Source organism: Triticum urartu, chromosome 5A, assembly GCF_056163025.1.
Source record: "Triticum urartu cultivar PI428250 chromosome 5A, HENAU_Tu73, whole genome shotgun sequence".
NCBI lineage: Eukaryota > Viridiplantae > Streptophyta > Magnoliopsida > Poales > Poaceae > Triticum > Triticum urartu.
Window position 1 is genome coordinate 177,026,639 of NC_141877.1, and position 24,580 is coordinate 177,051,218.

A 24,580-nucleotide genomic window follows, 5' to 3' on the forward strand; every position below is an offset into this window, starting at 1 on the left:
GTCTCATGTGATTCGAAAGGGAGTTGCGAGAGGAGAGATGTCACCTCGGTCTCGAGAGCTCTTGCACGTGCTCGTGTCATCGGTCCACTTGGCACTTGAGGAAACGAAGGTAGGTCCATGGGGGTGACTGTGGGATGCTCCGCATCAGGGTGCTTGCCACATCGACCCGTCGGTTAGTTATGGTCGGGTCGACGACCCATCAAAGACTGATGAATGGGCCATGTTGGCCTTGGCCCTCAGCGTAATCAAGATGAAGATCTCCTGAAGGCTTGGCGTACACTTCAAGCATATGTGAAAGAATAGTGTGTTTATTCCTAAATTGTAACCGACCATGTGTAAACCCTAGGTACCTCCGATGTCTATAAGTCGTGGGTTTAGTCCAATAGAGGGTATGCATACTCATTCGCAAGGTTTAGAGCTTAGAACAACTCCATATGATCTTGAGGTAGATCAATTTGTACTTTGTGCCCCATCACAATCAATATATAAGAAGCAGGGCGTAGGGTTTTACCTCATCAAGAGGGAACGAACCTGGCTAAAACATCGTGTCCCTACCTCTCCTGTTACCATCTAGCACTGATCACCAAGCTTGGGACCCCCTACCCGAGATCTGCCGGTTTTTACATCGACATCACCAACAACAACACTGCAAAAGCGAATCGAGGATCCAAACCTAAACTGATTGGAAGAACAAATGGCACACATGACGACGAAGCAAGGAGGACGCACACAAACAACAGCACCGGCAGCGAAGCTCGACGAACCAGGCGTTGCAAAGCGAAGCACGAGCCAAACAACTCTGTGTGGCGTGCAGCGAACGACATAAAGCAGGAAACATAGAGGAAAACCATGTCGCAGTAAGAAAAGGACATGAGAGAAATTACACTACGCACGCAAGAAAAAAACTAAACCCATATATGGGTTCATACATGTCCACACGGGGCCATTAGCAGCGAAAGAACGGCCGATGTCTCACACGTGGCAGAGAAAAGGGCGAGACTAAAATCGATTCTGGTCCGATGATGCACCGACCCGAAACAGACTTGTAGGACCAGCGGCATATGGTGGTGAACAACACCGATCGTGCACAAGACGCGCACAAACACCACGGTAGACCCGACAACATCGAACAGCCAAGGTGGATCATGTACACCTTTTGTTGTTGTCGCAGGAATCCTTTATGACTAAACCAACAAAGGATGTGCATGATCCACCAATTTGTGGTTGCAATTCATTTATTTGTACCTGAATGACAAGGTAGACACGACTACATTTCAGTTTCGTCGCGCTCTACAGATATGTTGTCAGGTTATACCACACCTTCAATGCGCGCATGATACCAACTTTGAAAAATTAATATTTAATGTTCCAAAAAATTCTGAAATTTTTTGTGAATGTTCACAATGTATGTAACCCCTAAAAGACAAATTCAGCATCTGGATTTGTCCTTTTTTGTTTCTCAATGTGCATTTCGAATTTGAAACTGAAATATTTAGGGGTTGTAGACACATTCCTTGTGAACATTCATGATTTTTTCAGAATTTTTGGAGATATTTTAAACTGATTCTTTTGAAATGGGTATCACTGGATATTCTCCCGCGTTGTTACATATAACCTCTGGATCATCTGTGATAAGAGATGCATGCATTTCTGTCTGCGCAGGGGATTGGCACTCTGGTCCAGTTGGATGCACATTGTTTTTAATATTGCTCACCCTCCATAATGCCGAATGGTGCGCGATTGTTCTTATTGCACAGGATACGGGCATGGTGATCTAATCGGTCTTAAACTACACCGCTGTAGCTGACCGCTGTCGTAAGCAATCAAAAAAAGAAATGGTCAATCTTAGTACATATTACCTGCACACGGTGACCGGCTGTGCATGTGCGCCGACCCAAATTTGGGCCGGTCGCACAATAGATGTTGGATGCGAGCCGGGGTCGTTCGATCCAAAAAAACGGTTCGTCGCTACCCCTATTTTCTTCTTCCTCGCGCGCGCCGAGCCTCACCTCTTGTTGGAGAACCGCGCCACACCCCGCGTTCGTCGCGCTCGTCGCCCGCCCCTGTGCTCGTCGCTTGCCGCCGCGCTCGTGGCTTCTGGTCGCCGCGCTCATCGCTCGCCGCCGTGCTCGTTGCGCTCATCGCTCCTGGTCGCCGCGCTCGTCACTCTTGGTCGCTGTCGCCGTAGCCGTCGCCGGTTGTAGCTCGCCCAACAAATTGAATCGCTGGTTGTAACAAACGACGCCGTTGGTTCCAGCAAAAATGACATCGTCGCAGGTTTCAGCATTTTGGTTAAAGCTTTCCCGATCTCTGGTAGAAGCTTTTTCATCTGCGGGATGAAGCTTTTTTTAAAAAACGGTTGCAACTTTTCATGTGTTCCTAAAAAGCGATTGAAACTTTTGTAGTGGCTGGCTGAAGATTTTCAATCTCTGGTTGAAGCACAGGGAAGGAGATCTAGGGAGAGGAGGGATTGCGGCGGCGACCGGTGGTGCAGGATGGGCGGTCGCAACTGTGAGGATGCCGTGGTACGCGGAGGGGGAGCTCCGTAGCTGAGCAAGTGGGGGAGGAAGGAAAGGGACGCGTGACGGATCCTGTGGATCGCGTGCGACCGGCCGAACGCTCGGCCGGCGCACCGTCTACAAACGGTTCCCTTGTGCATTCTGTTGTTACTCAAGTTGAACGTGGGAAATGTGGAAAGCCTGACGTCAAGGCAAATATATCAGCAGTATTTATTTACTTATTTGAAACGGAGACAAAAGAGTTGCCTTAACTAAGCAGTAATAGAGTTTGGAGTTGAGCAGCAGTAAATGAATCAGCCATACTCAGTTGGAGAACCTTGTGCGGTTGTGCCAAGGTTGTGAAAGCATTTGGCCTTGGGAAATTCTCAGCGTGTTCAAACCTTTCATTGCATGAATTGCTACTACGAACACAACTGCACCCTCCGTTGTGGCACTAGATTCATTGGTAGAAGATCAGTGCGACCACAAATATAGCCTTTTAAAATTTTGAAACACGGATTGAAAATTGGATGAGATCTTGACTGAGAAGAATGAAAAGCTGGGAACAAAAAATGTGTACAATTATGGGGCTTTTTAGATCCAATCAAGTCTTAAATTCCGCAAGTGAAGAATTGGGCTACTGGAATTAGAAACTTTGCCACAGCGCATAAAATCAAAACATCAGATGCTTCTATCAGGAGATTCCTCAAAACAAAAACTCGCCCCGGTAGAGACCCACAAACAAATCTCCGTTGCAATCAGTTGATGGGTTCCAAAAACATCTGGGTACAAACATTAAGACCTGGATGTCTTATCAACAGTCCAGAGCAGCTACATCTCCAGTCACACGTGCCTATGTTCATACCGAGAATTCTACCAAGTGTATGTTCTACATCAATTCTGACCCATCAATCTTCGGGTCGAGGCATTTTATGTTCTTCATGTCTACCACCAAGCTGAGCATCATGGTGGCTCACGCTGTGCTTTGGTGCATCACTAGGGTGCTGCGGCTTGTGCTCGAAACGATCATTTCTCTTGGTTAGAGAATGCTCATCTTCAATGTCCGCCAGAACTTCAGCCTCTTTCAGTCTCTGGAACATTCTGATCACCATTGTTGTCCCCATTTTCTGCAACGCCATCAGCATTACGGTGATCCTCTTGATGCATACTACAATCGTTCCTCTCCTGCTTGATCTTCTCATCCTCAACAGCCAACTCTACATCATGTTCTAATTCCCTCTCAAGTAGGTCGTCATCATCCATCACATGTACCTTCCTAGCAACATCACCTTTCAATTTTCTTCGCTTCTCCAAAGCTGCCTTTACCTTGTCCTTGTCAATTTTATTCATGGCATCCATCATGGAGGATGAGACACTGGGATCACCACTGTTACTGAGATTACCATCTCTCGATTCACTGGAACTAGCATGCGATGGAAGAGGTTTCTCTTCTGTTGGAATACCAGATTTGTCGCTGGGCCTGGAACTTCTCGGCAAGGACTTTGTGCCATCATGCAAACCATCCTTTGTACTAGTATCAACTCTACCTCCACTCTGACAGCTTGTTTTGTTGTTTTCATGGCCACCATTGTCATTTTGAAGACTTTTCTGGCTACCAATCTGCTTGTGTGGCTTTGAGTGCTCAGCACCATTGTGAATTGGAACACCTGTTGATGTAGAAGGATTGGAATCTGACTGTTTGGATGCTGGATGATGCACAACAGGAGGTTCCTCGGAGTTGGCTTCTGCTTTTACGGAGATCCTTTCATTAGGCACACCAGCTGAGCTCCCTTCAGCTTCATTCTCATTTGTTGGTTGCGACTGTACAACGCGGTTTTGCTCATACAGCTCTAACATTTGATTGCTAACCTCTGCAATCAATGAATAAAAGAAATGCATTAGTATTAGACGTGAATTTATCACGCCATGTTACCAAAGCTCAACTACAAATTAACTGCTACTCCCTCTGTTCACAAATATAAGATGTTTTGGATATTTTAATACGGACTACATACGGACTGAAATGAGTGAACAAACACACTAAAACGTGTCTATATACATCCGGTTCACAAAGAAGTTAGAACATGTTATATTTTATGAAAGGAGGGAGTAGAAGATGAATCAAAGCCATGAACAAGGACTACTATGGAGCACCATTGAAACAGACCAGATTCTACAAGACCAAAGGATTTTCTGGAACCATCAAATCTTCAAGCAACTGACTGAAAATCATGCACTTTGTTTCCTGTTTGTAAACAGTCGGGTGCTCTTAGATTGAGAAGGTGGCCTTTTCTTAGCTATCTAGAGATGACTACAAAACATGTTATACAGTGTATTATCTTGTAATGTTATCTCTAGTGGTTAATTTTTGCATGCATATAAAACAATGTAGTGATAAAATTAGAAAACATGTGTAAGAGATGGCATCCACTACAATGGAGAATAATATCTTATCTCAAGCGCTAAGAGATCATCTCTTAGGGGTTTTTGAGGATGAAATCATCTCTTAGTTGAGGCAAGGAAAAGGCTGAAATCACCCCCATTGTACATGCCCTTATAATCTTTATTATGGATATTCTATTTGGCAGGTACAGAGGAGACTAAAAGTGTCTTGCCAGATCTATGAACCACTGAACTGGCTTAACTAGTCCCATATGAAGCAATAGTCACTAGAAAAAGTCAGAGCTGGAACGCATGATAGTAAAGTAAATAATTCATAAAACTGTGTACAGCAACTACACCATATATAATTAGACTTCGGCTTTATACCCACCACTAGCATAATGATCGCGTTGCTACAGAACCAAAAACTGATTGCAGTTGTATTTGATTAGTAGCATACAACAACCAATACACTTGTTACTTGACATCATAAAAAGTAGTCCCTCCCCAAAATATAAGGCATGCTTGACTTTGCACGGTCCTTGATGCATGACTTTGACCATTAATATATACCATAATACATGGATTGAACATGTATCAATAGTATCATCGTATTTGTTTTGCAAAACAATTCTACTTCATGTCTTTATAATAATTTTGTAGGCATATATAATCAGTGAAAATCATAGTCAAAGTTGTGGGATGAAGACAAGAAAAGTCAACGCGTGCCTTATATTTTGAGGAGGGGGTAGTACACCATAATCATAAAAGGGTAATAACACCATAGTGGCCATAGTACATGTCATGGCTGGATTTTAAAATTTAAAAGTTAGGATGATGAGAATTACGGAGGAGGGGTGGCCAGAGGGCGGGGAATGGGGAGGAGGGGTGGCTGGGTAAAATATCATTGCCGGATTGACTGGCTGGTTGGTGTCGCAGTAAAAGAAATTGTGTACTGCCATGTACTAGTATTGATCAAATACTTTCCCATTCAAAACATGAGTGAGGTGGTGACTTGCTAGTTTGATTAAGCTGTGTATAGCGGCAAGTGAGGGGTTCGAGAGTCCACAATTGCATTACTTGTTACTGTTTTGTTTATGATCATTTTTCGCAAACCATAAGGCCTTCTTTGGTTCATAGGATAGGAATTTTATAGGAATAGGAAAATCATAGGAAGTGAGATGACATGCATGTCAATTCCTATAGAGAAAGAGATGCCATTTGGTGCATAGGATAGGATTTTTTTTTTCCATTGAGTCTAGGCTAATGGTTTTTTTCCTCCAAAATTTGAGGCCTCTTTTGGTTCATAGGATAGGATTATCATAGGAATAGGAATCTTGTAGGAAATGAGATGACATGTATCTCAAATCCTATGAGTAGGAATAGGAAACAAGATGTCATTTGGTTGACATCAAAGGAATTTTTCCATTGAGTCTAGGCTCTTTTTTATTTTCCTATGAAATGTGGAGGATAGGAACCAATCCTATATAGGAATAGGAATCCATTCCTATGAACCAAAGGGCTCTAAAGGAAAAAATCCTATAAGAATCCTATCCTCTAGAATTCCTATGAAATTCCTCTAAACCAAAGGAGGCCTGAAGGATTGATTCCTATCCTACATAGGAATAGAAATCCATTCCTACAAACCAAAGGGCTTCAAAGGAATTTTTCCTTTGCAAATCCTACCATATAGAATTCCTACAAAGATCCTACAAACCAAAGGAGGCCTAAGAGGGTCCGCTGGGGGTCGAGACTCGACGCATTACCTGTAATTTTTCTGTGATGTATTTTTTACAAACTAAAGAGGGTCAAGTGGCGTTCGAGACTCCACAGCTGCATTACTTGTGACTGTTTTTTTGCATAAACCATAGGAGCGTCCGGTGGGGGTCAGGACTCAAAGCATTACTTGTAACTGTTTTATTGATGTATTTTTTTCAAACCAAAGAGGGTCCAGTGGGGTTCGAGACTCCACGATTGCATTACTTGTGACTGTTTGTTTATGATTATTATTTTTTACAAACCAAGGAGGATCCAACGTATCCTGCATGGGTGAGGAGGATTTGGATGGAGTGGGGGGTGAACCGAGCACCACCACCACCAACTCAAATTTATAAGTAATATATATAGGACTGATTTTCTGCGCTCATGGGAATATGTACTCTCACATTAATATACTTCTCTATCATTCTCAATATACCTTATTAATTATCTAAGATACCTCAATACAAGTTTCATAAAAAGAACATCATCAGAACCCTTAGTTTATAAAATCTAACAATTTTACGTACGAAAAGGCAGTCTACGAGCAAATGATCTGGAACACATTGACTCAAATGGAATTTTTTATTTAACTCACTTTGCGCTATCTGGTAATTATTAATAAAGCATATTAAAATGATAAAGGGGTAGTATAATGGACTGATCTATGTGGTACATGAAGCGCAGGAGTACGCACGCCCAGGAGTGCAGAATCATTTCCTTAGCTAGAATGAAGCAAAGACACATCCAAATGATTGTTTAACAAGAAAGTTTTGTACATATCCTTATTTTTAGCTACTCAACAAGAATAGTACTTGCAAAAAGATCAGTTTCACACTTTGAAGTATTTTCACAAATGTCCAAGTCATTGTACACTTACTTAGTTACTTTAGTTCTTTCTTTGTATCCCTAAAACCCAGATGCCACAGGAACACATAAAAAGGTGAGTCCCAGTGGTAAAATATACTAAACCACAACAGTAGTCACTGTACAGCAAGGAAGCTAGAAATACAGAAGGAACAAACCAAACAAAGCAGAAGGAAATTTCGAATTACTGACTTTGCATAGAGGAACCAACCTTCCAGCTGTCTTGGTGTCACATCAAACTCCTGATACCAAGCCTTCTCACCGTCATCTGGAAGAAATTTCACTTTGAGAAACTTACCAGCCAAAAAGAGAGCACCTGCTGCAATATGATGGGGCTTGAATTGCAGACAGAGTGAAGTGCGCAGCCTGTACAGTATACACCCTTTTAAAGGAGGTCTAGTAGACATATAAACTGAATACTGGTATGGCTAAAAAGAACAAGGGTAGCATTAGCATACCCATCATTGACAAAATTCCAGGCAATCTGAGGAAGCGCATTATGAGTAATCTTGAATTTCTTTATCGTTTCAACCAAGGGCTTGTAAGGATGGTGCACATTAAGGTCAAAACCAAGTGTTGCAAGTACAACTCGCTCCCCAAGTAAAATGAGTTCTTTTTGCCGATCATATACTTCCTGCATAAGACAGTAGTAGACAGTTTGTTCAAGCATTATTCCCAGAGGAAATCATTTTGAACTAACTATGAACTGGTGCAGAGAAGATCTACATCGACAGAATATGAAGTGTACCAACAAAATGGAACCTTCACAAATATGTGGCAGATACAGTGGTAATTACAATAGAAAAAGATCTGCATCGATAGGCGAAGTGTACCGATACAGTTGAACGGAACCTACACAAATATGTACCGATACAGTTGAATGGAACCTTCACAAATATGTGGCAGATACAGTGCATTCACTCACCCAAGTTAACACAGCAGATGTTAATTTTTCGAACAAGCACAAACTGAAAATGGAAGCATGCAATGGCAACTATTTATGGCCATCCTCATTTTGTTTATTAACTTTTTCACAAGAAAAATCATCATCGTCACCAGAAATAATTAGGAACCAACATTTGTAGCATGCAGACCTCAAAAGTCACAAAAACCAACGCAAAATGGATCTCAGAGGCATGCATTACAAAACTGAGAAGTACACATACATCAATGATTATGATTCAATCGTAATAGGAAAAGAATACAGTATACAGCATCTACCAGAAAATACTTTGTGTGCACATCATAGAGCAAAATTATTTTATACTCGGTTTGCACCCAACCCATCATAGAGCGAAATTACTTGCTTACAGGAAAGGACATCTGTTATTTTTCCTTGTATCAGCTAAATTAGAGAACGGCAAGATCATACGAGGATATAAATCCTATGATTCAGCACTCCTCCAAAAACAAGAGAAGAACCAAACATTAGCCGGGTGCTGATTGTAAAATATATAGCTGGTAAACTTCAGCAGATGATGATGCAATCAAAACAATTCCAAAATAAATGATATACTGATGAGAAAAGGTTAGGATTCTGATAGAAACAGCCAGCCTTCTACTGGCTATGTTTCAGAAGTTATTTCTGTTATTGTATGAGAACAACAAGATTTATAGGGTGAAATCAGGTCATGCTACAACTTTTGTAAAGGGAAAAAGGTTCACCAAAGAACAATCCATAGCAAAAGAAGCATCCAATTGGATCCATTACATTACCCTCTGCTTGATTTTCTGACCAGCAGCAGGATCCTTTTTATGTATAAGCTCGTAAGAAACCAGGATGACATCCTTCAAAGGCCTAGGTGTTTCTTCGACTTTTCCAGCCAAGAACATGCAAACAGTAGCAATTGTCTGTATAGATGTTAGATTCAGACTTCATTTGCCCATTCGCCATGAAAAAATAAGAATAACTGCATAACAAATAGTATAGAATACTAATATTCTGTCAACACATATCGAGGAAAATCACACCATTACCACTTCTGCTGCAGATAAGAACACAAGAAATCACATGTACTCCTATTTCAGTAAACACGCTTGGTACTACTTCATGGATAGGGTGATTTCAAATGCTTTCACGTTCAATAATTTAAGAGTACCAGGGCCTAAATCAACTGTGCTGGGTGTTTGAGAGCGGTACCAGGCAAAATATTCATGATAAACCCTCAACCCCGCATAATTGACCAAATGGTGTGCCCACCTGTGAACTGCTATTTATTAACAAGGTCTCAGGCTCTTCTAAACTAAAAATCCCCACATCGCACCAAGAGGATGTACATCTGTGCATCTTATCCTCATAGAAAATACCTACTCTTTATAACCACCCCCTACAGTTCACTAAAGTACAAGTTGTTTTGACATCTACAGAGTCTGCTGCTAGCTTCAGCACCAACTTCTATTGGACTGGAGAAGTACGAAGTGTATTATTAGCTATTAATTCCTCTGTATGGAGAGAACAATCACCAAACTGGAAAACCATGGAGATAGAAACTATTTGTTATTTTTATTCAAACTAAACTATGAGGCAAAGAACAGAATATTATATAAACTCAAATAAAGTATCTACATGTTATAAAGTTAGAAGCTGCACTTCATCAAATATTTAAAAATTGGACTATAGTTAGTCATTGACTAACACTTACTCGTCTATCATTTTTTGCATGAGATTGACGAAGGTAAAAACGGTGACAGAACACAATAGATGTAGCAATTGTCACTTGTGGCCTACATACAAAGAAAAAATTCAGCATAAGTTGATAGCATAATTCCAGGAAGCGTTGTGGCATTATCTCCACGTGTCATAAAAACTAAAGATACGAGCACAGCAATTTTTATTGCAATTGCAAACTATTAAAGATGTGATGCATAGCATGGATGCCTTCAAGGGCCAAAAGAAAAAATGCATACAAACATGCATTGCCCAAAACAATTCTAAAATGCCAGACCACCATCGTACAGGGCATATTTTCAGTATATCTTGACATTTCATGTGATATGATAATTTATCGTATTTATGAAGAAAAAAACCCAGCCAGCAGTTCATTCAGAAAAAATGTGCTTGCCATAAGAGTGCTCCATAAAGAAGTAAAATATTATCTTATCAGACAAACAATTGAATATCTCTGGACCAAATATATGCTGGTATAAAACAAAAACACATCAGGAGAAGCAATTATGATACAATGACAATACAAACACACATTTTGAAATATTTAACATCTGGTTGGGTAAGTAGCAGCACTATTTTTTTGGATAAGGGACAGTCAGCCAACAGGCTACAGTATCAATAAATGCATAGAAGGACATAAAATATCTTACACTTTGAGTCGCATCCCCAAATCTTGTAGATAAGTGCAATACGATTTCCGAAGGTAAGTCTCTTTCTTTAAATCAATGCCATCCCTCTTGGACGGAGAATTCTCTTCTATTTCCTTTCTACTGAAATACCATGAAGCACTAAGTTTGCCAGCTTCCTTATTCCCGCTCTTTGTAATTCTGTAGGGGCTATTTTCTACAATTCCATGATGTGACAAATCACTTGGCAGCATAGCCATGTAAGCTCCCAACTACGTTCAGCACACAGTGACGAAGGTAGTCATGAGTTTTAGGACAGTTACTGAGAAAAAAGATACATGATAACATGATACTGATAAGCATAGTCCTGTTGCCAAGCTAAATAGTAAAGATCAAATATAGCTGGCAGATAGCAGGGCCTGCTTGCAACAAATAAGTCAGCACGCCCAATAACTGAACTGTTGGTAAGAATTTGTCTAGTAGAACATGCCGTTACGAATGTATGCAGGGAAGAGATGTACTCGAATGTAATTCGATGGGCTACGACAACTAACATTCAGAAAATAAGCAGTTTAGAAGTTTCTGCAAGTCAAAATTACACAAGTATAAATAATCCACACTGTTAACTTCCTAGGTGCAAATAGCATTAAAAGCAGAAATTGCTAAAAACAATTACTATATGAACAATATAGGTGTGATCAATCCCAATGTCTAGGATAACAATCATGCTGCTATTTTTTTTACGGGCAAACAGTAGGGGAAACCCCTATGGTATTTTTTTTTAATCATGCTGATATCTACCAGCCAAGGGTATCCACTGGTTAATATGGACAGCCCGGAATTAATTATTGACCTATAGTAAGTCTGTGATCTGGTGAATCCGTGAATGACCTGTTTACACACAAATAACCATTGCCTCTTGATTTTCTTGCTTCCTTTATTCCAACATGCCACTGACTATCTGTGTGACTCCATTTTTTCTGGTCAAACGCATTTGCAGAAACTGACATTCACAGATCGTTCCAAACCCTGACCCTGTTTCGAGCTTAGAATCCTACAGGACACCAGAATCACTGACCAAGTGTTCGTGGACAGGTAGGCAATATTTGCAGAATTTACACCCCTGCCAATAACCATTGGACATCTGCTATTGTGGTATCAAAAGCCCCAAAGCCCAGCAAGTTGTTATTTTAGCCAAACTGAAGCATGCAGTAAGCCCTCCAAACCGTAATCTGAATCTATCATATCCAACAAAACAATGACCCAGACCTAAGAGATCTCGCAAAACCGAAGTCAGGACCATTAGACGCGCAAGATCACAATTTGAACCCATACATGACACCTAAAATCAAAGTATTCCGTCTCATCGCGGTATCAACCAACAGCATCAAACGACCACGCCCTACGGTTCCGAAATTCCAACCTCCCATTGATCGATCTTTCACTTCCTCAGTTGGCAAATCAGAACAATACTGCGGGTAATGCAAGACCCAAGAAATGAAGGACTGATCTAGGGAGAAGAAACATGGATTGGCAATAAAAGAATGGACTGACCTCCGCAGCTGCGGACTACGACGAAGCCAGCGGAAGCGGGAGCGCCTCGCAGGCTGGATGCTGCCCAAGGCTCGGCATGCGGCGCGGGGGGGGGGGGGGGGGGGGGGGGGGGGGGGGGTTGGTGTTAAATCAGAGGGGATGTAACGGAAGGAAAAAAAACACACTCTTAACCAAACAACCATCACTCAGGATCATAGTTCCTTTATTTTAGCAACGCGTCATATTTGTGTTGCCGCTTATCCTTATTCTCACCCTCGCCGGCGGTGACCTTAGTGTTCACACAAATCAAACGTGTTAGAATGTGGTTAATTCTAAGACGTCTCTCTCTTCCTCTCCTCCCTCTCCCTCTCTCTCGCTTTCTCTCACACTCGCGATGAGAAATCTATTTGTTTTCCGCTGCGACGTATTCAAACGTATGCATGTGTAGTTCTCGATATTTTCTTTTCCCTATATGATTATAGTGGGTGTTTATTTGCAATCCAAATCGTCGCCTGTATGAAAAAAATAGTTCGTGCGCTATAGTTATAAGTTTGCTTCCAAAACAATATTTAAAAAATATTTAACAGGTAAAATTAACATCATGTATAGATTTCACACATTTTTCTAATCAGATTTCATATATAACATATTAAAAACGGAGTTACGGTTTAAAAGATACGTATAGTTTAGAAAATCATTTGTTTGAATTGAATATCTTCCAAAATAATATTTATAAATACTTAACAGGTTAAAATAATCTTATATTCTACATATTTTTCTAATCAAATTTCATATATAACATGTTTAAATCGGAGTTATGGTAAAAGATATGGATGGTTTAGAAAAGTATTTGTTTGACTTGATGGAATATCTAAAAAGTCAGGGGGGTTTTGAAAAACTGTAAAATAACGGTTCGGTGTGACCTAAATCTAGACCGCGGGTTGATTTCATGAAAATGCAGGGACTTTTTTGTAAATTGGCGCGACGGACAGGCAGAAACCCTACGTGCTTTATTATTAGGTAGAGATTGATAAGGATGGCCTCTGCAAATTTAAGCAAACTATATACGTGAAACGTTATTTGGTGTTTGTCAGACTTTTTAAGATTTCCCAACGAACATATTTGTCACCGTCAGATTATAATGCACACATCTTAAAGCAAAGAGAGAAACACGTGAGCAAAAAGAATCATTCATAGGTCGTCGTGAACGCCCAGCAGACCGCATTTCTTTCCCATCTTTGCTTTTTCTCTCACTAGCGCCTCATTCCCTAACTCAGGTGTGTTTTGATTTCGGCGATGATGCGTGCGACGACGAAGACGAGGTGGGCGGCACCACCAACGATGTAGAGGCGGGCGACGACGGAGATGAGGCAGGTGGCGCCACCGACTAGATATAGGCCGCAGACGAAGACAAAGATAGAGGCATGTTGCGCGGCGGTGGGCCAGCGCAACTGACAGGGCGTGTTGCGTGAGTGGCGCCACAGTCGAGGTGTGGAAGGAGGTGTGCAACGCCACCATTGCCTCCATCGAGGTCCTCGGCGAGTGGCCCTCGCTGGATCCGTCGAGAAGAGGCGGAGGAGGGGAGCGGTGGCTACTGTCGTGGTTCTAAGACTGACAGTAGAATAGGGGGTAGGAATGTAGAGGCAAGATCCTAGCTATGGAGGAGTTGTACACACGAGTTTACGAGTTCAGGCCCTTCTCGGAGGAAGTAACAGCCCTACGTCTCGGAGCCCAGAGGCGGTCGACTGAATATATGTGTGTGAATTACAGAAAGTGCGAACCCCTGTCCCAGAGGAGGGGGTGGCTTATATAGAGTGCGCCAGGACCCCAGCTCCCCTCCGTTACTCAGGGTTCAATGCCCATAAAGGGGGAACGTTACAGGTAACGTCTGAAGTAAAGTGCTGTAAATGCTCATAAAACTATGGTTTAAACCCTGACCGTTGCAGAGTGAAAGGTTTCTCATCTCCTGGTGGTCGAGTGTCTTCAAGGTGGTCGAGTGAGCACATCTTCGTGGTCGAGTGGATGATGGTTTCTCTTCGACTGCTTCTGATTCTTTGTATAGATGTCCTTGGGGAGGGTATGTTGGACAGGTCCATGACCCTACACTGGGTACATAGCTTCATCATTAGCCCCCGAATGGATCAGGGTTTGAGTGAGGAAGGAGTTGGGAACACTTACGACCCAATCTTTGTGCTATGAGTATATCTTGTTCTGGAACAGTGAGTTGAGGGGACGAGGTCGACTCCTTTCTCAGTCGCCTTGATCCATTCTTGGTTGTTGTCGAATGAATTTTCACGATAGAATTCCGAATGATAACGTAGAGGATGTTTGTCTTCAGTCTGGCAAGTGGCTCTGTCCTCCGCGGATTCCGCGGGATTCGAATTTTGGGAAGCGCGCCAGGCGGGCGGAACCGTGGTTATCGGGACGGATTAGGCAAGTCTCCCCGATCTCTGCGCCACCTTTTTCACCACGTACTGCGCGCACGACTGTTGCGGGATTTGTTTAGATCGTCTGGGTCCACCGGTCAGTCACTCGGGGAACGGCCTTATAAAAGGCACCAGACTAGGCCTCTGCCCTGAGCACTCTCATTCTCTCTTCTTCTTCCCCCGATCTCTCTGCCACGCTCGCTTCCGCCCTCGTCGCCAGACCTTTGCTCGAGCTCGCCCCGTCGCCATGGGGAAGGAGAAGACGGTGGCGCTGGAACGTGCGAGGAAGGCGACCGCGAAGGCGAAGGGCAAGCGGACCAGCCGGGGCGGATCCTCGTCGAGATCCGGCCTGCCGGCGGGCTGGATCCAGGGCGACTGGATCCACTCGGCAATCACCTAGGACGACCTCGACGACCTGGTGGAGGGGGGACTGATCCCCCACAAGTCGGCATGGCTCCCGGGGAACGAGACCGGGCCGCAGCCAAGGGAGGGTGAGTGTGTTCTCCTCGCCACCCACGTAGATCGCGGATTCTCACTGCCTCCCCATCCTTTCTTCCAGGGTTTTTTGAACTTCTTTGGGGCTCAGCTCCATCATTTCACTCCAAACACCATAGTCTATCTGGCTGCTTTCGTGTCGATGTGTGAAAATTTCTTGGGCTGTCGACCGCACTGGGGTCTTTTCAAACACATCTTCACCTGCCTCTCCCAGTCGGTCAAAAAGGCCAAGTCGAGTGACGAGAAGACACAAGTGATCCAGATGTGCGGGGGTCTGGGGATCCAGATGAGGAGCAAGAGTACCTTCCCAGCCATGATCCTTCTCGACTCGGTCCGGGGCTGGCAGTCGACTTGGTTCTACTGCAAGGATCAGCCGACCCCGGGTCAGTCGACTGGACTTCCTCCCTTTTCCTTGGCTCGAGTGGAGAAGTTTACCCCCCTGAAGGTAGTTCCAGAAGAGAAGGCGCAGGTCAAGGTGCTGGTCGAGCGGGTCGTCCAACTTTTCCGCGACGGGGTGACCGGGATGGACCTGCTGGAGGTCTTTCTCGGTCGACGCATCCAACCGCTTCACGCGCGTGATCATCCGAGGTGGATGTACTCTGGGCTCGAGGATTCCACTCGGATCCACCCGAAGGATGTCAGCGAGGATACCTTGGAGAAGTGGTTGATGGGGATCACCAGCAACAAAGACAACCCCCGGGGGTCTAGGAGGGTGATTCCATTCGACAACTCGCACCAGCCGGAGCAGGTATAATTTTGTTTTGTCAAGTATCTTTCCGATTCACCGTGTGATATCTTGCTTATGGTCAACTGAATTTCCTTTGATCGTTGTCCTTTCAGGCCCTCATCGACATGTACTCAATGCCGAACGGAGTGCAGGACCAAGACGCCGAGGAAGAAGCGAGCGGGGGCGAGAGCGGCGAGGAGCATTCGGATGCCAAGGAGGACGAGGAGAGCGACGAATCGACTGATGACGAAGAAGTCGACTCGCCTCCTCACAGGGAGAGGAGATCCAAACACGCTCACGACCCGGCGAGCGCTCCGGACTTGGCGGCCGTGCCGATTGGTCAGTCTTCGAAGCGTCCCAGGACGTCTTCCCCAACGCCGACTGAGAAGGCTCCAAAGCAGTCCAAAGTTGCGCCGCCTCCCGCGCCGAAAGCGTCAAAAGTCACCTCCTCCAAACTGCCAAAAGCTTTTCCCAGGATCAAAGTGACCGTTCCTACTATCTATGGGTAACCATCTGACTTGTCTTTTTCGTCGACTCGATTACTGGATGTAACCGATTGAATGTGGGCCTTTGCAGTGCTGCTATGTCAGGAACCTCTTCTTTCCAGTACCGGGACGAGGAAATGGAAGATGCGGTAACCTCCAACCCAGGTATAAACTCTTGCGATTTTGTTCTTGATTCTTTGGTCGATTGCGTTCGAGTGGTTCACTTGGGGTCGAATGATCTGCCTTGCAGCTCCAACCAACATCATAGATCTTCCAGATGACGATGAAGATGTGGCTCTTAAGCCCAAGAAGAGCAAGAAGGTAGCAGCTGGCAGGATGTGTCGGCAAGAACCAACTACAACACCTCTCATCTATCAACCTGAGGACGCGGGCAGGGCTTCTGTGACCTTCACTGCACCCTTGTTGAGTGAGCGCCCCGCACCGTCGACTACACCTGTGATTCCTTCAGCCGTCCAACTCCACGCCACGGAGCTCCAATCCGCCGCACCTGGGTCATCTGCTCACTTTTTCACAAGCTACCCCATCCCGGACAACCAATCGGAAGCGGCTGCGGAAGCCATCCAACAAGCTGACATGATGATGGAGCGGGTGAAGATAGTGCATGAGAACAGCCAGGCTGCCTACGACGCCAGCGCTGCTCTTCGGGCCAATGTCCAGGTGAGTAGACTTTCCGACTGCTTTTGCTCTATGGGGATATGTTACCCGAAAAATCTTCTTCTACACAATCTCCTGCTGTTCGCATCGAATTAGAGCACCCGCTGGGTGTTTTGTTGTTTTCGGTAATTTCGATCTTCCGCTCGGTCTGGGCGAGTGGGATCTGAACCGGTGGGGGCACGCTAAGTGCACCCACTGGGTGTAGTCCCCGAGACCGCGGTCGACTGCTGGCAGTCGACTGAGGTCTGAGTTCTTCTTTCTTTTCTTCTTTACTCCTTACACTCGACTCCGGCGGGCCGGTCGAGTAGGATTCGAACCGGTGGGGGCACGCCAAGTGCACCCACTGGGTGTATTCCCCGAGACCGCGGTCGACTGCTGGCAGTCGACTGGGGTCTGAACAACTTTCTTTTACTGGTCCGCGCGGACCGGTCGAGTTGAGTCTTAGTCAGCGGGGGCACGCCAAGTGCACCCGTTGGGTGTAGCCCCTGAGACCGCAGTCGACTGTGTGCAGTCGGCTGGGGTCTAAGCGAATTTCTTTAGGTTTTATTCACTCGGAAGTAAACAACCTTTGATCTTATCGACTGATCCGTCTTTTGCCTTCTGCAGAAGTCTTGTACTCTTATTTCTAAGTTTGCTGAACTTGAGGAGAAGCAGAGGCAACTCAACCTCGACTTGGAATTAGCCCAGCAGAACCTGAAGAAAGCTCGAGACGAAGCCGCTGGTATGGAAGGTAACTGACTGTCGACTGACTTTCAATATATTTCTTTGATCTCTTCTTTGATTCGATTGTTTCTTTGCAGAGAAAATGAAGTTGGATCTGGAGAAGAAGGACTCGGACCTCGCCACCGCGCAAAAAGCAGCCCAAGATACAACTACTCTCGCAGACCAGAAGCTTGCTTCAATCGGAACGCTGGAAGGAGAGGTGAACAAACTGAAATCTTGTCTTAATGAAGCTAACCGCAAAGTGACCAGTCTGAAGAAGGACAAGGTCATCCTGAATGAAAAGTTGGAGTCTGCAATCCGCAAGAGGAATGACACGGAAGCTTATCTGAGGACTCTTGCCAAGAAGCTTTATCCCATGCTGGAAGGTATTTCTTTTAATCCGACTGTGTTGATGTTTGCGATCGGATCTTGCTCGGTCGATTAACTAATTTTTTGGCTGCAGAATTCTGCCAAGACTTTGACGAGGAAAATGGAAGGGTCGAGACGGGTCTGGACCCTATCGCTTCTCCAGTCTGCAACGAAACTGCGATGAAAGTGCTCCGACTGGAGTCTCGTATCGCCAGCGCCACAAGCTACCTCGTGCGCCTGAAGGAGGTAGTCTCTCGAATCGACTCATCGCTCTGGCCGGGAGCGATGCTTCAGAATGACCTGGAATCCCTGATGACTCGACTGAACGAGATCCCTGACCAAGTGCAAGAATGGAAGAAATCCTCTGCCCGGTGTGGAGCTGACGTGGCGCTGTCCTTGGTGCGAGTCCATTGCAAGGAGGCTCGTGAAGACAAGCTGGCTGCGATCAAAGTCGCTAACACCGAAAAGTATGACTTCTAGTCCTTCATGGAGACTTTCATTGCTGTCGCCACTCGGATTCCTGATGGGATCGACCTGGACTCATTCGTGGAGCCTGCCAGCCCTCCTCCGGCCGAGTGAACAAACTTATGAAACTTGAATCTGCTTTAAATTTGCCTCGGAATGCCGAGTGATTATTGTAACCGTTGAACTCCTTCGGGCTTGATGCCCGAGTACTTTTGATTTGCTGCTTGGAATTTTTATGTTTTATCTGAATTTGGTTTATTTCCGGATACGCTTGCGTTTGCCTTCGAATGGACTTCGCTCACTGCTTGGAATAGTCCTTGCGCTGGAGACGCGGCTCTGAGGTGGCGGCTCTAGTCGACCTGCGCTTCGTCGTCCCTGCGGATAGGGATGGAGCGGACGTTGTACTTGTGCCATAGCTCCGAAGGAGAGGGTTGCAGTCGACCTGCACCTCATCGTCCTTGCGGATAGGGATGGAGCGGACGTTGTACTTGTGCCGTAGCTCTGAAGGAGAGGGTTGCAGTCGACCTGCACCTCGTTGTCCTCGCGGATAGGGATGAAGCGGATGTTGTACTTGTGTCGTAGCTCCGAAGGAGAAGGTTGCAGTCGACCTGCACCTCGTCGTCCTTGCGGATAGGGATGGAGCGGACGTTGTACTTGTGTTGTAGCTCCGAAGGAGAAGGTTGCAGTCGACCTGCACCTCATCGTCCTCACGGATAGGGATGGATCGGACGTTGTACTTGTGCCGTAGCTCCGAAGGAGAAGGTTGCAGTCGACCTGCACCTCGTCGTCCTTGCAGATAGGAGTATGTTTCGAACTTAGGCGAGTACTGGACTGCAGCTAAGTCTCCTAGTGAGAGATCTTAGGCGAGTACTGGACTTCAGAAATATAATAAACTGGGCGTTGAACCTTATAAGCTTTTCCTTCTTCTTCCCGCTCGACTGTAAGTACTGTACTGACGACTTGTCCAGTGGCTGCTATATAAAGCAGTAGAGGCTCTTTGCTGATTGGAGCAGCAATCACCCGCTGGGTGGAAAGCAGGGCTTTTAGCTCTGCAAATGTTGTATCAGCTTCTGGGGTCCACTCGACTTATCTGATTTCTTCATCAGTCAGTAAAGAGGTAGCGCCTTTTCACCGAGGCGAGAAATGAATCGACTTAAGGCGGCCAAGCAACCAGTAAGCTTCTGGACATCATGCACACGCACAGGGCGTTTCATTCGGAGTATAACGCCCACTTTCTCTGCGTTAGCATCGATTCCTCGTTCAGAAACAAGGAAACCGAGTAACTTTCCGCCCGGAACTCCAAACGTGCACTTTGATGGACTGAGCTTGATATCATACCTTCTGAGGTTGGCAAAGGTTTCAGCAAGGTCAGTCAGTAGGTCGGAACCTTTACGTGACTTGACCATAATGTCATCCATGTATGCTTCCACATTCCGACTGATCTGAGTGAGCAGACACTTCTGAATCATCCACATGAATGTGGCTTTGGCGTTCTTCAAGCCGAATGGCATTGTGACATAACAGAAGCACCCAAACGGGGTGATAAAAGTTGTCTTTATTTCGTCGGGTCCGTATAGACGTATCTGGTGGTACCCGGAGTAGGCGTCCAAAAAGGACAAACGCTCGCACCCTGCAGTCGAGTCGACTATCTGATCGATGCGAGGGAGAGGGAAGTGATCTTTCGGGCAGGCCCGATTGATATGCTTGAAATCAATACACATGCGAAGCGAATCGTCTTTCTTTGGGACCATGACAACATTGGCTAACCACTCGGAGTGGTAAATCTCTCGGATAAACTCAGCTGCCAAAAGCCGAGCCACCTCTTCACCGATTGCTTTTCTTTTCTGGACGGCGGACCGTCGAAGATGCTCTTTGACTGGTTTCACCTTCGGGTCGACTCGCAAACGATGCTCAGCCAGTCCCCTAGGAACACCCGGCATGTCATAAGGCTTCCATGCAACGATGTCCCAGTTCTCACGGAGGAACTGGATGAGCGCTTCTTCCTATTTGGAGTCGAGTGTGGTTGAAATGTGAGTCGGAGCTGCATTTGGATCCGTCGGGTGAATGTGAATCGACTTCGTTTCACCAGACGACTGGAATGCTGAATCTGTGGCTAGCTTCTTGGCTCACAGCAAGTCACTCGGATCCGCATTTTTCTGGTATTCTTGCAATTCTACCATGGCCATCTGGGCATCGGCAATCTTTGATCCCTTTTGGAAGCACTCTTCTGCCTTCTTCCGATTACCAGAGATAGTGATCACTCCTCTGGGACCAGGCATCTTCAATTTGAGGTACACGTAACATGGTCGAGCCATAAACCGTGCATAAGCTGGCCTGCCTAAAATTGCATGATAAACACTCTGGAAGTCCACAACTTCAAATGTCAACTTTTCTTTGCGGTAATTTTTGGAATCACCGAAAACCACGTCGAGTGCAATCTGACCGAGGGATGCAGCCTTCTTGCCTGGAATGACACCATGGAAACTCATATGGCTTTCGCTGAGTCTGGACATCGGAATGCCCATTCCTTTCAATGTTTCTGCATATAGTATGTTCAGGCCACTGCCACCGTCCATCAGGACCTTTGTTAGTCGAGTGCCTTCGACCACCGGGTCGACCACCAGTGCTTGCCTCCTAGGGGTGGCAATGTGCGCTGGATGATCAGACTGGTCGAATGTAATGGCAGTCTGCGACCACTTCAAGTAACTGGGTGTCACCGGAGCGACCATGTTCACTTCCCTGTTGATGACCTTCAATTGACTTTTGCTCTCAACGTCAGCAAAAATCATCAGAGTGGAATTCACGTGGGGATAACCATCATCATCCTCTCCCTCATCCTCACCCTTGTCTGCCTCCTTCTCCTTTTCCTTGGGCTGTTTCTCTCGGAACTGCTGGATTAGGAGTCGACACTGCCGAGTGGTGTGCTTCGGGTAAATGAAATTACCTTCTTCATCTTTTTTGGTGTGGATATGGCACGGTAGATCCAACACATCATTTCCATCTTGATCTTTTACTTTCTTGGGGTTCCACGACCCCTTGGGCTTCCCCTTGAACTTTCCTTGAACCACAGCCAAGGCTTCACCAGGAGCAGCTGGCTCGGCTTTGCGCTTCTGTTTCCGACTGGAGTTTCCTCCTCTGGCTTCATGGGCGACTGCTTTGTGCTTGCCACTCCGGAGTCGCTCTTCCTCTTCACCATTGGAATACTTGGTGGCAATTTCCATCATCCGAGTCAGAGTCATGTTTCCTGTCCGACCGAATTTCAGATTCAACTCCCGATACCTGACGCCTTCCTTGAAAGCACAAATTTCCTGATGATCAGACACATCTTCTACCGTGTGGTGCAGGGTGATCCATCTCTGGATATAATCTCTCAAAGTTTCATTCGGTTTCTGGACGCAACACTGTAATTCTATCAAACCTGCTGGCCGTTTGCAAGTACCCTCGAATGTTCTGACAAACACTCGGGCGAGATCTTCCCAAGTATAGATGCTGCCAGGCGCCAACTGATTCAACCATGCTCTAGCTGAGCCCTCCAACATCAGAGGAAGGTGTTTCATGGCCACTTCATCATTGCCGCCACCAATCTGGACAGCCACTCGGTAGTCTACAAGCCAAGTGCCAGGCTTGGACTCTCCGGTGAACTTACTGACTCCAGTTGCCAACCTGAAGTTGGGGGGAATCATCGCAGCTCTGATAGCTCTGTTGAAGCACTCTGGACCAGAGACATGAACTCTGTTGCTGGTTTGCGGATCTCTGTCAGGGTCATCTCGGTGAGCTCTGTTTCTGTCGACCAAGCCCTGCACGAGAATAGATCTCGCATCAAAGACTGGCTCCCTAGGGTCGATTGGAATACCTCTTCCGACACTGTGAGGGCGTCTGTCTTCATGTGGCTGAGGCACGTATGACCCACTCCTTGGAGGAGGCGTGGGCACTCAACGGCGATCATCACGATCGGCACGGTGATCATACTGCTCTCGGTTTCTGTACTGATCACGTCGATCTCCACATCCCTCACGCCTCGGGGGCGATCTTGGGCTATGGGCCGACTGAACTATGTCTGCAACCACGGACCTGCTATGAATCCTATTCCGCGACTGAGATACAACCGTATTCTGCTGCCCGCTGCCCGGAGCAAGGCTCTGATCTGCACCAGACCTTGGCCAGCTTCTGATTGGGAAGGTTGGATTGACTCTGCTATCCGGGCAGCAACTGCTAGATTCTGGATGGGGGTTCGATATACCTGAGTTGGAGGTGGAAAAGGTTGACGTCAGTTGGACTCAGGAGCATGTTGTCGAGCGCGATCGTCGAGTGCGCGCTGGAGGTTCTCCAGTCGAGTGCGCTCAGCCAGGTTGGCCAAGAGCGCCTACTCCAAGGCCTGGGCCTCAGGGGTCTCTCCAACTATAGGAGTATGCAGGGCATCCATGTTCCGGCGACGAAGTTCCTCCCTCTGCTGCGAGGAGAGGGGTTCGGGGCGGTACTCCTCGTGAACGCGCGACGGATCGCCGTTCCCATCACCTTCGTCTTCACGATTGAAGCCAGGAGGACTGCGTGGTCCATTGACCATCAGGACTTCCGCCGCTGGGTCGCTGCTGTCGCACTTGGATGCGGTCTCTACGGAGCCAGTCGACAGATCGAACAGGCCGTAGAGAGATTCGTCGGGCTCGATTGCCGCGACTTGAGGGGTGGCCGACTGGCGAGCCACAACATGATTCACCCACCGCTGAAGCCTCGACCGACCGGTGCATTTGCTCCGGCGGGTCGCAAGGAGGGGGAAAGCTGCTGGAGTCGACTAGTACTGGGTCGACGGTTGCCGCAGGAGGACGCCGCGGATGCACCCGCGAAAGTGCGTCGCCTCGCGGGCAGGGAGCGCGTCGGCGTCGAGTGGTGCCTCCTGAAGCCAAGCGGAGTCGTCGGCGACAAACACGAGCGCGCCGAGACGGATCTCGCGGCCCTCAGCCAAACCTCCGCCTGGAACCATGATGAAGGGGATCGGAAAAATTGCAACTTCTCCAACAAGTCGCTAAGACACCTGCCCCACGGTGGGCGCCAACTGTCGTGGTTCTAAGACTAATAGTAGAATAGGGGGGTAGGAATGTAGAGGCAAGATCCTAGCTATGGAGGAGTTGTACACACGAGTTTACGAGTTCAGGCCCTTCTCGGAGGAAGTAACAGCCCTACATCTCGGAGCCTAGAGGCGGTCAGCTGAATATATGTGTGTGAATTACAGAAAGTGCGAACCCCTGTCCCAGAGGAGGGGGGTGGCTTATATAGAGTGCGCCAGGACCCCAGCTCCCCTCCGTTACTCAGGGTTCAATGCCCATAAAGGGGGAACGTTACAGGTAACGTCTGAAGTAAAGTGCTGTAAATGCTCATAAAACTATGGTTTAAACCCTGACCGTTGCAGAGTGAAAGGTTTCTCATCTCCTGGTGGTCGAGTGTCTTCAAGGTGGTCGAGTGAGCACATCTTCGTGGTCGAGTGGATGATGGTTTCTCTTCGACTGCTTCTGATTCTTTGTATAGATGTCCTTGGGGAGGGTATGTTGGACAGGTCCATGACCCTACCCTGGGTACATAGCTTCATCAGCTACCCCTGCCACGTTCAGCATCATGCAAAGGAGGAGGCGGGTGTGGTGGTGACACCGTACGACCTGGAAGGAATGTCGGAGAAGCCATACATGATGATATCAGAGACAATCGAGTGTCGGCGCCGCGTGACGAGGACACGACGAGGGTCTGTAGGGCGCCCAGGCGAAGGAGCATCACGTCGGGGGTGTGCTTCTTGGCGAGGCCGTGGAAGGAGACATGCGGAAGGGTGCCGACAAGTTGCAGGTGCTCGATGATGGGCAGCGCTTGCGGCGAAGTAGGAAGGCACTGCCCTGTTGATCTAGCAGGAACAAAAACCAT

The 24,580-nt window shown here is 46.5% G+C and overlaps 1 pseudogene across 1 annotated transcript in view; it reads right to left on the reverse strand.

Annotated features, from left to right (window-relative positions):
* Positions 1-3,226: 3,226 nt before the first annotated feature.
* Positions 3,227-24,580, reverse strand: part of LOC125508219 (cyclin-T1-4-like) — a 48,450-nt pseudogene continuing 27,096 nt past the window's right edge. Inside the window, exons 5-11 of the transcript XR_015603503.1 lie at positions 12,354-12,442; positions 10,824-11,016; positions 10,148-10,229; positions 9,222-9,356; positions 7,964-8,139; positions 7,717-7,871; positions 3,227-4,369 (exon numbers count right to left, since the gene is read on the reverse strand). The product of XR_015603503.1 is annotated as a cyclin-T1-4-like (transcript). The remainder of the gene's footprint in view (positions 4,370-7,716; positions 7,872-7,963; positions 8,140-9,221; positions 9,357-10,147; positions 10,230-10,823; positions 11,017-12,353; positions 12,443-24,580) is intronic.